Source organism: Papaver somniferum, chromosome 1 (genome assembly GCF_003573695.1).
Source record: "Papaver somniferum cultivar HN1 chromosome 1, ASM357369v1, whole genome shotgun sequence".
NCBI classification, from domain to species: domain Eukaryota; kingdom Viridiplantae; phylum Streptophyta; class Magnoliopsida; order Ranunculales; family Papaveraceae; genus Papaver; species Papaver somniferum.
In genome coordinates, this window is record NC_039358.1 from 179,002,150 (window position 1) to 179,017,901 (window position 15,752).

General features: G+C 35.2%; 1 long non-coding RNA gene across 1 annotated transcript; it reads left to right on the top strand.

The window, feature by feature from the left end:
• Nucleotides 1-300: 300 nt before the first annotated feature.
• On the top strand, nucleotides 301-2,527 carry LOC113334345. The gene is made up of 2 exons (XR_003352718.1): nucleotides 301-661; nucleotides 2,281-2,527. It is a non-coding gene; the product is annotated as an uncharacterized LOC113334345 (long non-coding RNA).
• Nucleotides 2,528-15,752: the final 13,225 nt, after the last annotated feature.

A 15,752-nucleotide genomic window follows, 5' to 3' on the forward strand; every position in this document is an offset into this window, starting at 1 on the left:
CTACTCGAACGTGTCATTTGGGCACCGGACGAGAAAGATATCACACTCTGAAGATGGAGTCGAAATTCAGTCAAAATTACTGTTGACCGTCACCGTTGAACTTGCCATTGGCCGGAACTGTTGCTTTGTTTTGACCGGACCTTAACTTAGTAAAAGGGTTATCCCTTAGTCAGTTCAAAGGGTTAGTGTTAGTAGTACCCTAGGCGTGTAAATGGAGTGTAAAAATATATAAATATTTTGGATTTGGAATTAAATACGTAAGGAGAGTCATCTTTTTAGTAAGTAGGTGGTGGAGAGATTTTGGAAGAATGGGGCCAGCCTTAGTTGATGCTGTTAGAGTTAGATAAGAAGAGGGATGTTAGTATATGTGGAGTGAAAGAAAGATGAGATCGTATGTGAGAGTATAGTTAAGAGAAGGGTTGATGTATTAACCTTTGGAGTTTTTTATGGAAGATATGATAAGAGTTTTGATTATGAATAGAATGATTTTTAGAAAGAGTGAATTAACTACAGAGGTTCCGTTGGAGTTTGGAGAGTTACTTGATGATTCGATGTTGATATTAGAGGGATGATGATGTTCTTGTTTGAGTTTGGAAATGAAGATGATTATGGTTTCGTGATGACGATGGAGAGTTGGATTTTAATCAACTATGAGACCAAGGTAACATCTCTAACTAGACCTAGATTGTGATTTATGGATTGGGTATCTTTTTATTACTGATATAGGTTGGAGGAAACCATGAAACTATAGTTTTAAACATTATAGCAATATTTATAAAATTCACGATTTTATGTTAGTTAATTTATTGTTTACTGGCCTTAATCTATACACTTGTTTAGGTACCTTACTTAGTGAATTGGATGTATCTCTATAAACGTTAATTGTAGTACTTTGTTTTGTGGTTCTGTAGATATAAAGTTTGTAGATTTCCGTTAAGAAACGAGGGAGTTATGGTGCGTAGAACATGGTACGTCAAAACTATAATCCTGTGTAATCAGTTCCGTGTAGTAAAATGAATGAAACTTTTTAGATAGGTTAGAGCAAGAATCGATAAATATTCAGTAGGAAAAACTTGTAGAAGGTCATCCCAAGATTCCAACGAGACATCAAGTACTCAATTTTGATTACAAATGACTAATATAAATACCATCAAAGTTAGACCCGTATGCTGTTTCTAGAGTTGGAATTATTTCTGAATATAAACTTCCTTTGTGTAAATAATTAGAAGTGTTCATCAACTGTTTGCGAAAATGACCGAGTCAACTCGGTGAAACTTTGAGTTAGATTAGCTGACTCGAGAGTCAGTCCAAGTCAGATAGGTATATGGCTGAATCGGCTTAGGGGGCTGATTTTATGGACCGGGTCAGGTAGGCACGTGGGCTTGGCTTAGGGCCGGACATCTTATTTTGAGTTTATGGAACACTTAGATTCCGATTTAGCTTTCGGTTCCTTCTGCAAAGATGTAGGGTTTTTCGAGAGCTTTCCGATGACACCCAATTTTACCATATTTAGATAAGCAGATATGTTTTAACCCAAAATTACTTATTACTAAGTTATGAAACCATTAATAAAACTAGAACCGTTAGTTATAAGACTTAGTCTATTATTAGAGACTTGTATGAAACTATGTTGTGATTTTTGTATGAGCCTATTGGCTAAAGTCTTAGTATGCTTGTGTGATTAACAATTAGTCTGTATTAACAACGATCGATTCAAAGGACGAAACAGTGGATCGTGGATCTCGATATAGGAGTGGCTTGTCATCAAAAGAGGTGGGAATACTTTTAACGCTTTTGAAACCATTGTTGTTTCCTTTACAAAATTTTATGTTTAACAAAGTCATGCATTGTCAGTTGTGCATTTCATGCATTATTTTGTTTGTATTGTGATTGTTCAATTGACTCTTTGAATCTTTACATGAATTGGAAAGGACCTGTAATGTTTGGTTGTCAATATGAATTGTCCACATGTGGTATCTAGGATACGCTCCTTCATTTATATCTACATGAATTCATCTTTTATGCTTATTAGGTGTGGAACAATCCGGCGTCATTATAGCTATGTAGGTGTGGAAAAACCCGGCATCACTAATATATATTGTTTGAAGAAGGCGTTTGTACATATACATTGTTTGTGCATTTCCAGTGACTTAGTCACTTTGATGTTTGGGAAAACATGAATTTTTTTCCAAATCTTGCTCATGATTTCTTTAAAGTTAAATGTTATTCCTGTTGGGTACCCCTTTTAGGGATGATGTGCTCACCCATTTCCATTTTCAGTTTCAGAGACAAATCAAGATGTGCATGTGACGATGAAAGCTTCTAAGAATTAGTTATTTTAATTAGTTAGCTTCCGCTATGTTATTTTGTGTTTGTATTCTATTTGTAAATCAACTCATTATTGAATATGTATCATTTTAGAGAAATTCTTGTCTATATATTTCAGAGTGGGGATAGTTTTCGGGTTAAGTTTTGTAGCAGATTTCTTAATTGAATGTTTAAGTAAATGATTTAGATTCTTAGTGCCTCTTTATTTGGTTAATCTCTTGGATTAGTCAGTTACTAGCTTTGGGGCGCTACAGTTTGCAAATTTTATTCCTTATTATATAAATGTTTTAGTTCACGAACCAATTTTAGAAAGTAACACACTTAAGTATGCGTACGGATATGTGTACTTAAGTAACCATATTTGAGTTTGTTTTGGTTTTTAAACTAAGCAGAGACGTAAACTTTCCGCTAGTATGCTTACCCGAGTTTGTTTTGGTTTTCAAACTCAGCAGAAATTCACGGACGTGAACTTTCCGCTAGTATGCGTACGGGTACGCATAATTTGGTAACCGGATTGAGTTGGTTTTGAATTCCAAACTCAGCAGAAATTCACGGTCGTGAACTTTCGCCAGTATGCATAGGGGTACGCATACTTACCCAGTCTCCATCAACCATTTAGTACAAAAAAAAGTATGCATACATTTGGTTCCCGGTTTTGGACTTATACACTAATGTGCGAACACACTATATGCTTATATCAAAAGATGGTTACATATTCTAAACTCTCATTTCGATCATTGAAACATTCTTAGAGGATGTTATATAGCGGTTATTCACACACTATTTTTCATCAAAGAGATTTTCAAAAGATAGAAACAATCAACATGACTTTCGTCACTTGTAAAGATGAACTTGGCCAAAGCGAAAGCTTACCAATACATATTTCTATAAATAGATAAGCGAGATAAACTCGGCTCGAAATAGCAAATGTGTATAATTGAAGTCTATATAGCAATACGACTTTTGTCTCAATATAGGTGTAGATGGGGCAAAACGATTTGCTGGTTTTTACGGAATTGAGGAGACGACCGTACGGAGGAGACTCCTTGAACCGAGTGAAATGTTCAACCTCACACAGATGCACTTCAAGAAGGGAGTGCTTTGAATTCGAGAGATCAATCTGTAGTACTCTGGCCTAAACCAATACAATGGCCGTTCTAGAGTAAATTCGGTCACAAGAGAGGATGAGTAGATCTATAGGAGGGAAGCTGAGAAATGTGTGGAATCAACGGTAACCAAAGATTGTAGGTGTGTTGTGTATTCTAAATAAGATAAGTTCCGAATGATTAAATTTGCTCTGTTGAGAGTAATTGCTCAGATGTTGAGTTGTTAATCACGTGTTGTCTGTTTGACGTTAGATTCTTATATATTCAATCATGATTTCAGAGACTTATTTATATTGCTGGAATTGTAGACACCATGATCCCATGAAGTGTGACAGTTGATGGAATCAAAGAGTGGGGAAATGGAAATCGTGTTTGAAACCAGTTGTTCATCGTGCGGAGACTTGGTCGATTTTCCATCCAATACTTTGTTAACTCCTTCAACTGATTGCACGACTTGATCACATTTCATCGTGTGTATGAACACACGTGTCGTAGACCGCCAGACCAAAACCCTAGTTAAACACGTGTGTATGTGACACGATTGACGTATCGTGGCTAATTAGTCAGTTGTTGACTTCATGACTTTATGGGACGATGAGTCCATGTATTTGTTGAGTTGAACATGATTTTGAAAATTGTTCTGAAACTCATGAACTGAACGTGTCTGTTGAGACAGAGGTATAATTCTCACGTTGATAGTTGAGGCGAGCAAGTATTGTTCATTCGATGAATTGTTGAATATTGATAGTTGAACCAATATTCCTTGATTTGAGCAAATGTTGCTTATATGAGCAAGTGTTGCTCGTCTGATGAATTATTGGTAGCGTGACCAAAATAAAATATTAATTAGAATACTGGTAGTTGAACCGAGCATAATTAATAAGAAAACTGATCATGAGATCATCGTAAAGTTATTAGCGTTCGAATATGGAATTATGATCCTTGGACTCAGAAACCCTAATTTGATCAATTGATGACCAATTGATGGTTTATTTCAAAATCAACCATGGAATGAAAGAGGGATCGACTACATGAGACCATGGATCGACCACATAGCGCACATATGCTCATGTGAGTAAACAGCAAGGTATCTTGAAGAGTTGGTGATTTGTTGATGAAAGAATGATTAAATGCTGGTTTAATCATTTATTCGAAAAATGTTCGTCTGAGCCTTAGGTGATAAAACCTAATTAATTATGAAGGGGTGAGGGCCCGACCAAGGGGTCATGAAACCGTCCTTAGTGGTCATGGGATCGACTGACGATCATTCTATGAAATTCCAAAATTATTTGGAAGAGTTTTGGACCTAATACGTGCAATTGCGCAAATTAGGTCAAATCATGAAAATACGTGGGACCGGCTCATTGAGAGCCAAAGAGCCAACCCTGGTTGGTCAAGGTAACATGCTCACGTCGTCAACACGTCCGTGTCTCAGTCCTGAGAATCTTGATATTTTCTGGCGTGCGTTTGCGCAACCATTTGAGAAAATATGACAAAATCAGGGTTTTGCTGAAACTGAGGAAACTTCATGAGATGAAGGAAAGTAATTATAAAATGAAGGAATATGAGGCGTGGGACCGCTGGAGCCAAGGCATGTCCGGCCGTCCAGTAACCACGGTCTCATGGTGCCTTTTCCTAATTTTATAATATTTTTCATGATTTTATGAAAATATCATGAAATCAAGGAATTTTGTTGAAATTAAGGAGTTTCCTTAAAGTGAAAGAGTTTCCATGGGATCAAGGAAGCAAATAATATTAAAATAATAAAAAAAGGGTGTGTGGGGCCGGCTAGGGCATGGCCGGTCGGCTTGGGCCCGGTCACACAAGTTTCCCTAATTTTATGTAATTTTTGTGTATTATTTTCCATGATTTGAAGGTATTTTCATAATTTGAAAGAAATACCATGAAATCAAGGAATTTCATGGGATCAAGGAAATCTTAAAATAATAATAATAAAAAAATATGGGGCGTGTGGGAATGGCTGAGGCATGGAAGGCCGGCTAGGCCCGGTCCCACGAGTTTCCCTAATTTTATATTATATTTTCATGGTTTTGTGAAAATACCATGAGATTAAGGAGTTTTCATGAGATTAGGGAAATAATAATAAAATAATGAGGAACCATGAGGTGTGGGGCCGGCGGGGATCAAGGCATTGTGTGAAATTTTTCCTTGGTTACCCTTTTGACAAGAACCACATACACCTTCTACTTTAGTATTTATTTTGGGAACGCCTCTGAAAAGTTCACGATTAATGAGCTTACCCATCATTCGGTAGTTGATATGACCAAACCGTTCATGCCACAAATGAGTTGACTCTACATTGGTCAGGTTACATTATAGATTAGACTGTATATCAAGGAGATAAAAGTTATTCATACTTCTTCGTCCTAGAAAAATGATTTTTCCGGACTTATCTTCAATATCACAACCTCCCATATCGAAGATAACCTTATGACCCTTATCACAGATTTGACTTGTTGAAAGAAGATTACCTTTCATTCCTTTGACATAAACAACATCATGAATTTCAGGAACACCTGGAAGTTTGATGGTTCCCTTTTTGCTAAAAAGGCAGATACTTTCATCTCCGAAGGTTACAAATCCTCCTTTGTAGTCTTCTGTCTTTGTGAACCAAGAGAGATCACATGTCATATGTCTGCTACAACCATTGTCTAGAAACCATTGGAAAGGAGAAGTAGTTTTGAGTGAAAAGGCTCCCAGACATTTTTCAACAGATTCCACAGATTGTTTAACTTGGTTTTTTGATTCTGAGTTAGGGTGACTGGTTAAGTTCTTAAATAATCCCTTAACACGTTTAATCAGATTTTTTGCACAATAAAACTTCTGATTCAAGATTTTCCACCTTTTTGAAGAAACCCTCTGTATTGTTTCTTCTTGTTCGGTTTTAAATGTCTAGATGCACATTGAACATTTATGAGACTTCTTTTTTTATGAAGTTTTATGGTATCCTTGACCAGTCCTCTATCTATCAAGATATTACTGATGTCTTCAATATATGACTGGTTTTGTTCAACATTTTCTTTTAACGTCTTGATAAGTACCGAGTAATACTCTTCAGTGTCTTCCATATCATATTGAAGAGTATTTAAAATCTTTGAACGCTAACTGAATCAACCATTAGATTCAATTCTTAAAAGGTTGGATCGCACAAAACACAGATTGTTAGATCCTTTCGTGTTTGCCTGCTCTGATACCAATTGAAAAGACGAGGGTACCCAAATACACCACAATCTTTTTGTTTTCAACCTATAAGTCCTCTTACCGAAAGTGCTCGTCTATGGACAGAGTCAAGACAATACAACAAATCGGTATGCACACTTTGTGTGATTATCTATGGATACAAGATCGAGACAATACGACAACCAAAGTATGATACTTGATAATAGGTTTGGACTTAACCAAACTCAATAGGATCACGATCAAGTATATCGGAGTTAACGTTTGTGGAATTTACTTTAAATTATATAAGCAAATATAATTGCGTAAAACAAAAGTAAATCACATAGCAATATTTTGTTAACGAGGAAAACTGCAAGTGCAGAAAAACCCCGGGACCTAGTCCAGAATTGAATACTCTCAGAATTAAGCCGCTATACAAAATCTACACCAAATTCATATAGTTGAGACCAAGCAACTACCCTTAGTTCACTTAGTTTCCTCAGTATCCCTCCGCTTCCGAATTCAAAAGTCACGCACTGGTACTATTACTTTGGATCGTATTCCAAACAACAAAGGAACAACGAATTTGTTTTGTAACAACTCTTTTGATTCTTTCAAGATAAAGATATCTCAAGCCATACGCAAAGGCTCTTCCGTTTAATCTAATAAACTCCCTTTCCTGGTTAGATCAATCTATCCAATAACTATAAAAGCAGTTAAGTCTAGATTCAGAATCAATCAAAATAAATCTCAAAGAGATATATTGAGAATGTCGATCTCACGCAACTAATCAATCGAATAAATCTGATTCTAGTTGGATCCCAGCCGATCAAGGTTTGTGCACACACAAAGATATGAGAACTAAATAAGAAATCTTCTTTGTCTTTAAATCTTCTTTAATTTTCAATAAACATCTGCACAACACCACTTGAATCACTTGTGATCAATCACACACAAAATGGAGTCTGTTAACAACCGATTATCACTAGATGTCTTTAGATCTACAAATAGTTCTAAAAATCTCGTCGATACTTCGATCTAGTTTGAGTGAATCTTATATCATAAGAGAAGATTCTCAAGAATAAACAAACTAGGTGAAATCAAGGTTTCAACAACCGTTAGTCAATCTAATCAATCGAAAACTAATAACACTACAATTATCTAGTTTCCCACCAACGGTACTCGTAGAGCTTCTTGATCACACAGAAGTCTTTAAACGAGCGGTCGTAAGAGATTTCACCTAATTAGGATACCTTCCTCTCCGAATAGATGGCTTCACCAGAAACAACAAGAATGAAGTTTTCCTGGCTCTTAGGATAGTTTTCTAGAAATGAAAACTTAGTTATTTGTAGACCAAGGATGTTTGGACACCAAAGAATTTCCAAAACCGAAAATATTCTCAAGATATGCAATGAATAGCAAAATTTTATTTTCCTAATTCCAATAAATGCTTGTCCAAAATTTCCGAAATCTCTCAATAGAAAATCTCCAATTAGTAAATGCACATTACTAATTTTTATTCCCTAGAGATATGCATTTAATTGATGGTAATTAAAGCATATAAAACCAAAAAACTTAATTAAAAGATTCCCAATTTATTTCGGCACATGATCTCCTTGTGTACTAAGGAATATCTTTAAACAATAAATGATAAGAGTTATTGTACGTATTTAAAGTATGTTAATTTTTCTTCACTGTAAATCCTTATTCATATTTACATGGATTTACATTCTTGGAATCGGTTATACCACACTTCCAAACAAGTTTAGAATTGGTTGACCTGTATTCCAAGATAACTATGTGATTGATCAAATCAAATCACATACATGGGTTCAATCGGTTCTACCAATCACTAGGATCAGTTATACCTCAATATGGAAATACTTGTGATTGGTCACACAAGTTACCAGGACCGGTTACATCAGTTACCAGGACCGTTTACCATATTCCCATGGTATTGCTTGTGATTGGTCACACCAGTTACCAGGATCGGTTACACCAATTACCAGGACCGGTTTCCAATTACAAGTATCGATTACACAACACTCTATGATTGGTCACACCAATTACTAGGATCGGTCACACTATTTACAAATATCGATCATACCATCTCATGGTGATTTCTTAGGATAGGTTACACTAATTAATAAAAACTAGTCATACCAAATCATAAGTCAGGCACTTGTGATCAGTTATACCAAGATATATAACAAAGTTACGATCGGTTCTACCATCTCACACATATTGGTAATCCAAAGATTTGCAATGAATAGCCTACCAATAAGCCTAACGATTTCCCTTTCGATTCATAAATGTACTTCCTTTAAACAAATGTAAAACATTGTTTCCTAGGATGAAATCTTCACCATAACCCAATCACATAATCATAACAGTATATACAAGATTATGTTGATGTCATATCGAAGAAGTACAAAAGATAACTGACCATGTCACATCACTAGAGTATCATACAATATTTAAAGTATATACAGCTTCGCAGTTATGTTTTCAATATAACACGACTTGAAAGATAAGTTAGGAATGAAACAGTTCAAGTCAATATTAATAACCTCAAGAGGAAGGATGATATCGTCGTTGTAGTTCGATTCTTCTTCACATTCTTCAGGTCTTCGGAAAAATACTTGTATATCTCAACATTCCTAGACTTTCTAGTCTAACCTAAACGAAGTTGAATCTAGTATACATTCAAGCGACTTTAGATGAGTTTTGACACACTAAAATATGACAACCAAACTTGACATACCAACTTGGTGAGTTCAACCGAGCTATGCTCTAACATATATAGTTGGATCTTCTCCAATCACAAAATGAGGAAAACCTAATTTTATCCGTGCAGGTCTAAGAGCTTCAGAAACAAAAGGTTGATGAATTCTACCTCCAGCATTTGGTCGAGCACCTGATGTGCGTTCTTCACTTGTAGAACCTTCAGCCTTCTGATTAGTCTGTAGTTCCATAAACTTTTGAAAATGTTCAATCAACACATTCAAATTATTTGCAATTGAGTTTTTCCCTTTCTCCATAAAATTTTGGAATGGTATCTCATGCTCCTTTGATGATTTCTTTGCTTCATCACCTGGAGATATGTCTGGCTATGATACCAAATATTATAGTTCAAAGGAACAATAACGGTAGAACTGAAATATGAGAGATCTAATAAGAATAAGTGAAAGATAATAGAGTACTTCAAGGAAATCAAACTGTAATACTCGTGCTTTGCATTCCATTTGGTTAAAGGAGTATGTGCCCCTTAAAAATTGGTTGTTTTTGTATATCATTTGAATTGGTTATATAATACCAAGGAGGAATATCCATTTTTCTAAAACGATAATTACAAGAAATGAAACGAAAGAGGAATTAGGAATCCGGCGGTAGAGTTCATGTTGGGTTAGTTGTTTCGAGGTTCTTTTGATTTTTTTTATTTTTATGTCCGATCTGTATGATGTATAAAGACCCGTCTTGGTATTTTGGATTTCAATTACATAGGTTTCGAAAAGGGAACATTTTTACCTAAAAAGTTGGACTCCAAGATTTGGTCGCATCATCGTATGAGGCAAATTTATCTTTGATCTTCTAGTTCTGGGCAGATATAATGGATTAAGTACATGGGCTTGTTGCAGTAGACATTTAGAGATTTTAAAACATAAATCCATGCATTTAGGTGATAGTTAGAACTGATCTGTGCATCAATTTATGGTGTTTTAAGAAAAACAGTCTAAATCATCATTTCTGAGCGATTTTGTTATTTATTTAGGTTGTTGTGTAAATAGCCTCATTTTTTATTATCATATGTGTGATCTTGATATAGGTTCATGTGGTTTGTGTAAACATTTTGATTTTTATTTTCACCTGACAATGGGAAAGGTTGGGTGATTTAACTTTGTGATTTAATCTCCTTTAAGATATGATTGTGAATATATCATATAATTTGTATTGATTAGGGATTAGTGGCACAATTGAGAAACCTAGCTAATAAGGTAGTGTAAATATGCATTGGTGTCGTTGTCAGTCACACAATTGTAAAGGTACTAGATGATGAGAAACTTGGCTAATAAAGGACCAAATACACAATTGTGGTTTAATGATTCAGTATTATATCTTATGAGTTTTACTTCTTTTGTAACTTGAAATGTATTAGAGGACGGTGTAGCTTTGCAGTGCACTAACCAAAGTGTATCTGTTGTTACATGTCTCTACAAAAAATATTAGTGAATCATTATTATGCTTCATGTGATAGGAGTTTATGTAATGCTTGTTATGCTCGTTTGTTGGTTGACGAGATGGTGAGTCTATTAGTTCGTGGTGTTTTGAATGCCAATTATGTCGTTCTTTATAAAAGGATTGGAACCGGAGTATAGGAACTTATATAATGTGTTCTTACTCGTTTGTTTGTCAACGAGATGGAAATCTATTGACTCATGGTGTTTTATAGTCCAATTCTGCAGTTCTTTATCAAAGGATAGGAACTGGAGTAGAGGAACTTATACAATATGTTCCTATTTGATCATTCGTCGTCGAGATGGTGGGTCCATTGGCCTCTTGGTGAGTCCATTGAGCCTATGGTGTTGTGTATGCCGCTTGTGCAGTTCGTTTTCCAAGGATTTAAACCAGAGTGTTTCTGTGGTAGCTAATATGGATCTTGGTAGGTTTATGATTATCATGTCTGGATGGGTTATGTTCTGATATGTCTTGGATTGTATGTTTTGGCACTTTTATATTTTGATACGCAGGATTTACTGTATTTTTGTGTTAGAGTTTAATGAAATCTTTTGTTGACTTGCATTGTAGGTAGCAGTATATTCTCTAACTGATAAACCTTTGAACTTCGTAGTCATTTTAGTTCTAATATTTCCTAACTCTATATTCTGGTCATGTGGATTTCATTCTTTATATTTTTTCTCGTGATTCGGAGACGAGGTGGACTTGCTTGGAGTTTAACTCTCGTTGACAATATTTCAGGTGTTATTAGAGATCGAGAAGGAGCTTTGACTCCAATTTCGGGTGGATATTTGGAGATATCTAGCTAAGGATGGATATTTGTTCTTATTCTTTTGCTCTAAATGTTATTTCTCCCAGACTAGTTAGTGAGGCAGTGGGGGTATGTTACCTTGGGTAGCTCCCAATTTTTATATTTTTTTTTAAATTTGTAGTTGGATCAAATTCCTTGTGAACATTAATTATTTTCTTTGGAACCTTTTGTTATCGAGAACTAAGACAGCTGGAAATGTGCCTTCGTAATAAATACTTCGAGTTCCTTATTCTTTGAGTATTCTTAGATTTAGTAATTTTTAACCATATATTTTCTGTGTAATCATCGATCGGGGTTGTGTGGAAAGTAGAATCGTTACAGTTGGTATCCGATCTTAGGTTTGGAAACCTTTAGGACCTGGAGGTGTGAGCTTAGGACGTTTCGTTGAGTATATCCATGGATGGGATATGCACTCCCGTATCTACATGTTTAATTAGAACTAATTTTGATTTGCTAATACGAAGTAATTGACTAGTGAATCAAAATCTTGAAATACATAGTGGTTTGCTGATACGAAGTAATAGACTAGTGAATCAAAATCTTGAAATACATATATTTATTTAGGGTAGATTCCACTTCACATTCGGTTGGTTTTTATAGGGCAAAGTATGGAATTATTTTGTGATCATGATGTTGGCATGTGGTTAATGATGATGCTAACAACATGAAGAAATTGGTGCATGCATATGTGTGATTAGTATAACCGCTCATGACTTGTTTATGTTCTTGGTAAAACTATTCACAAGGCTTGAGTTTTGTATTGGTATGACTTTTATTAGTGAAACCGATCTTAAGTAATCACCTGAGATGGTATGATCGATTTAGTGTTATTGGTATGACCAACTCTAGGCAAAGGGGAAATGATCCTAGTAAGAGGTGCAACCGATCACAAGAGGGGAATCGATCCTTGTATGAGGTGCAACAAGTTTCTAGATATTGGGAACCGATCCTATGAACACGTGCAACACGTTTTTAGACATTGGGAACCGATCCTATGGACATGTGCAACAAATACAAGTTAGATACCATATATATGTGGGAACCGATCCTAGTACCTAGTCAACCGAATTTTTGGAAATCTAGTGTGACTAAATCCAGGACCCACATGGAGGTAGAACCGAAACTTGTTTTGGTAGAACCGTGAAACCCATGTTTGGTGATTGAGTGTTCTTAATCAATCACATAGTTCTTGAAAGCTAGATGAACTAATTCTAAACTTGTTTGGAAGTGTGGAAAATCGGTTGCAAGATTGTAAGTATGAAAGAGGACTTACAAAGTAAAGATATCGACATACTTTGAACATGTGCAGTAACGCTTATCTTTTATTGTTCAAAGACATTCCTTAATAGCTAAAGGAAAAAATCCCGGATCGGAAAATAAGTTGAGAATCTTTTAATTAAGGTTTTCAATTTTATTTTTGGAAAATGAAAATTAGTAATGTGCATTTACTAGTTAGAGATTTTCTAAGAGATTTTCGGTCAATGTTTGGACAAAGCATTTCCAGGAATTATGGAAACCAAATTTGGAATATATTGCATATCTTGAGAATATTTTCGGGTTTGGAAATTCCTTGGTGTCCAAACTTCCTTGGTCTATAAATATCAAATTTTGCATTTCGAGCAAACTAATCCTCAGAGCCATCAAAACTACCTAGTTGTGTTGTTACTGTTGGAACCGCCTATTCAGAGAGGAAAGTAACCTAATTAGGCGAAATCTCTTACGGCCGCTCGGTTTAAATACTTATTTGGGATTGAGAAGATCTATTAGTACCGTTGGTGGGAAACTAGATAATTGCGGTTTATTATTAGTTTTCGATTGATTTGATTTGTTAAACTTTGATTGCACCTAGTTTGTTTATGCTTGAGAATCTTCTCTTTTGATATAAGATTCACTCAAACTAGATCGAAGTTTCGACGGGGATCTTTAGACTGTTTGTAGATCTAAAGACGTCTTGTGATAATCCATTGTTAACAAACTCCATTCTATGCGTGATTAATCACATGAGATTCAAGTTGATTGTGTGCATTTGTTTATTGAAGATCTAAGAAGATTTGAAGACAAAGAAGACTTTGAAGATTTATGATTTGGGTTCATAATCTTTGGTGTGCACAATACTTGTTTCGGTTAAAGAGGATCCAACTATAATCGTTTTATCCTTGTGGTAGATTTGATTGATTAGTTAAGTAGATCGGCATCAATACAATTATTTGTGATTCAAAGTATTGATTGCAAAATCTTGACAATTACTTTGGTATTTGTTATTAGATAGATCTAAGGACCTGACAAAGGAGTTTATTGGGATAAACAGAAGATCCTTTTGTCGAACTCACATCACTTGGTTGAAAAGAGTTGTTACCAAATATATTTGTTGTTCCTTTACTGTTTGGAATACGAACCAAAGGAATTGTTCCAAGTACGTGACTTATTACAAGTTGGAGGCGTGGGAATACAGACGTAACTAGGAGAACTATAGGTTTAGTTGCTTGGTCTCAACTATACGAAGTTGGTTTGATTTTGTATAGCGGCTTAATCCTGAGATTATTCAATTCTGGACAAGGTCCCGGGGTTTTTCTGCATTTGCGGTTTCCTCGTTAACAAAATCTTGTTGTGTCTTTTACTTTTCTATTTCCGCAATTATAATTGTTTTATTATAATTAGAAGTAAAATACACAAACATTAATTCCTATTTACTTGATAGTAATCCTATTGTGTTTGGTTAAGTCCGAACCATTTATCAAGTAAACATACTTCGTTATTGTATTTTCTCGATCTTGTCCATAGTCAATCACACAAGTTATCTTGTTGTCGTAGTGTCTCGATCTCGTATCCATAGACGATCACACGAAGTATGAACCGATTAGTTGTATTGTCTCGACTCAGTCCATAGACAATCACTTTCGTAGAAAGGACTTATAGGTGGAAAAGTTTTAGATTGAGGTATATTTGGGTACCCTCGTCTTTTCAATTGGTATCAGAGCGGACAAACACGAAAAGATCGAAAAATCTGTATTTGGTGCGATCCAACTTATAAGACATGAGTCAAAGTAGAGTTAAGCGAGAGCGAAAACTAAAGAAAGACTCAGTTAACGTGTCGCAAGAGGTTATTGAACCACCCTAAGAATTTGTTTGTAAGCAATTGCTTATTTACAAAAAAGTAATGGAGAAAAATCGGGATGATTTTAAATCAATTACTATTGAATGTGAAATGATGCATCAAAATCACAAAAAGTTTAGGAAAGATACTTCTCAACAAATACATGGTCTTGAAGAAAAAGCAAACGCTAGTCTCTCTCAAGCAGAATTGTTATAAAGGGAGCGCGATGCTGCTCTTGAAAAAATTCATTTGTTGGAAGAGAAACTTGTTGAATCTGATGCAAGGATTAACTCTCAACAAAAAAGTTTTGAAGAGAAAAAAGGTGTATATCTCTCACGAGAAACACACCTTGAGGCTGATCTAGTTGGTGCTCTTGATAAAATCAAGATGTTGGAAGAAGAAAACTTGAACCTGAAAAATTTCAATGATAGCTCAAACAATTTAACCTCAATGTTAGAAGCAAGTAGAAATCATCGTGATATACAAGGATTGGGATATAAGGGAATAGATGCTTCAAATATTAGCAAAGAGGTAAAATTTGTCAAAGCTGCAAATTCTTCTAAACCAGAGGCTTCCACTGATGTAAAAGATGTAGGATCAGAATCTCGCAACAATTATGTCTCAGCGAAATTATCAATGGTATTGCACAATAGCGTTGCAGAATAATTTCAGAAACGACATCAGCAAGGATCATGAGAAAGATATGATAGTCTTGCGAAAATTAGAGAGCTTGCGAAGTGAACATTTTTAAGGTTGCGAGAATGTCGCAAACCATATCCGAAAATAAAGGACAGATTAGCTGTCATCCACTATGTATTTCCTTATAAATAGTCATTCGAGTTGCAAAGGAGGGGAGAGATCTTTTTTGAGTAAGAAACAAGTAAATAGGAGAGAGAAAGTTCAGAGCAAAGTTCATTCTTGATTTTTTTATCTTTCTTGTAAGAACATTCAAAAATTAATCAATAAAATTAAGAGTGTAAATCTAAAAATGAGTTGA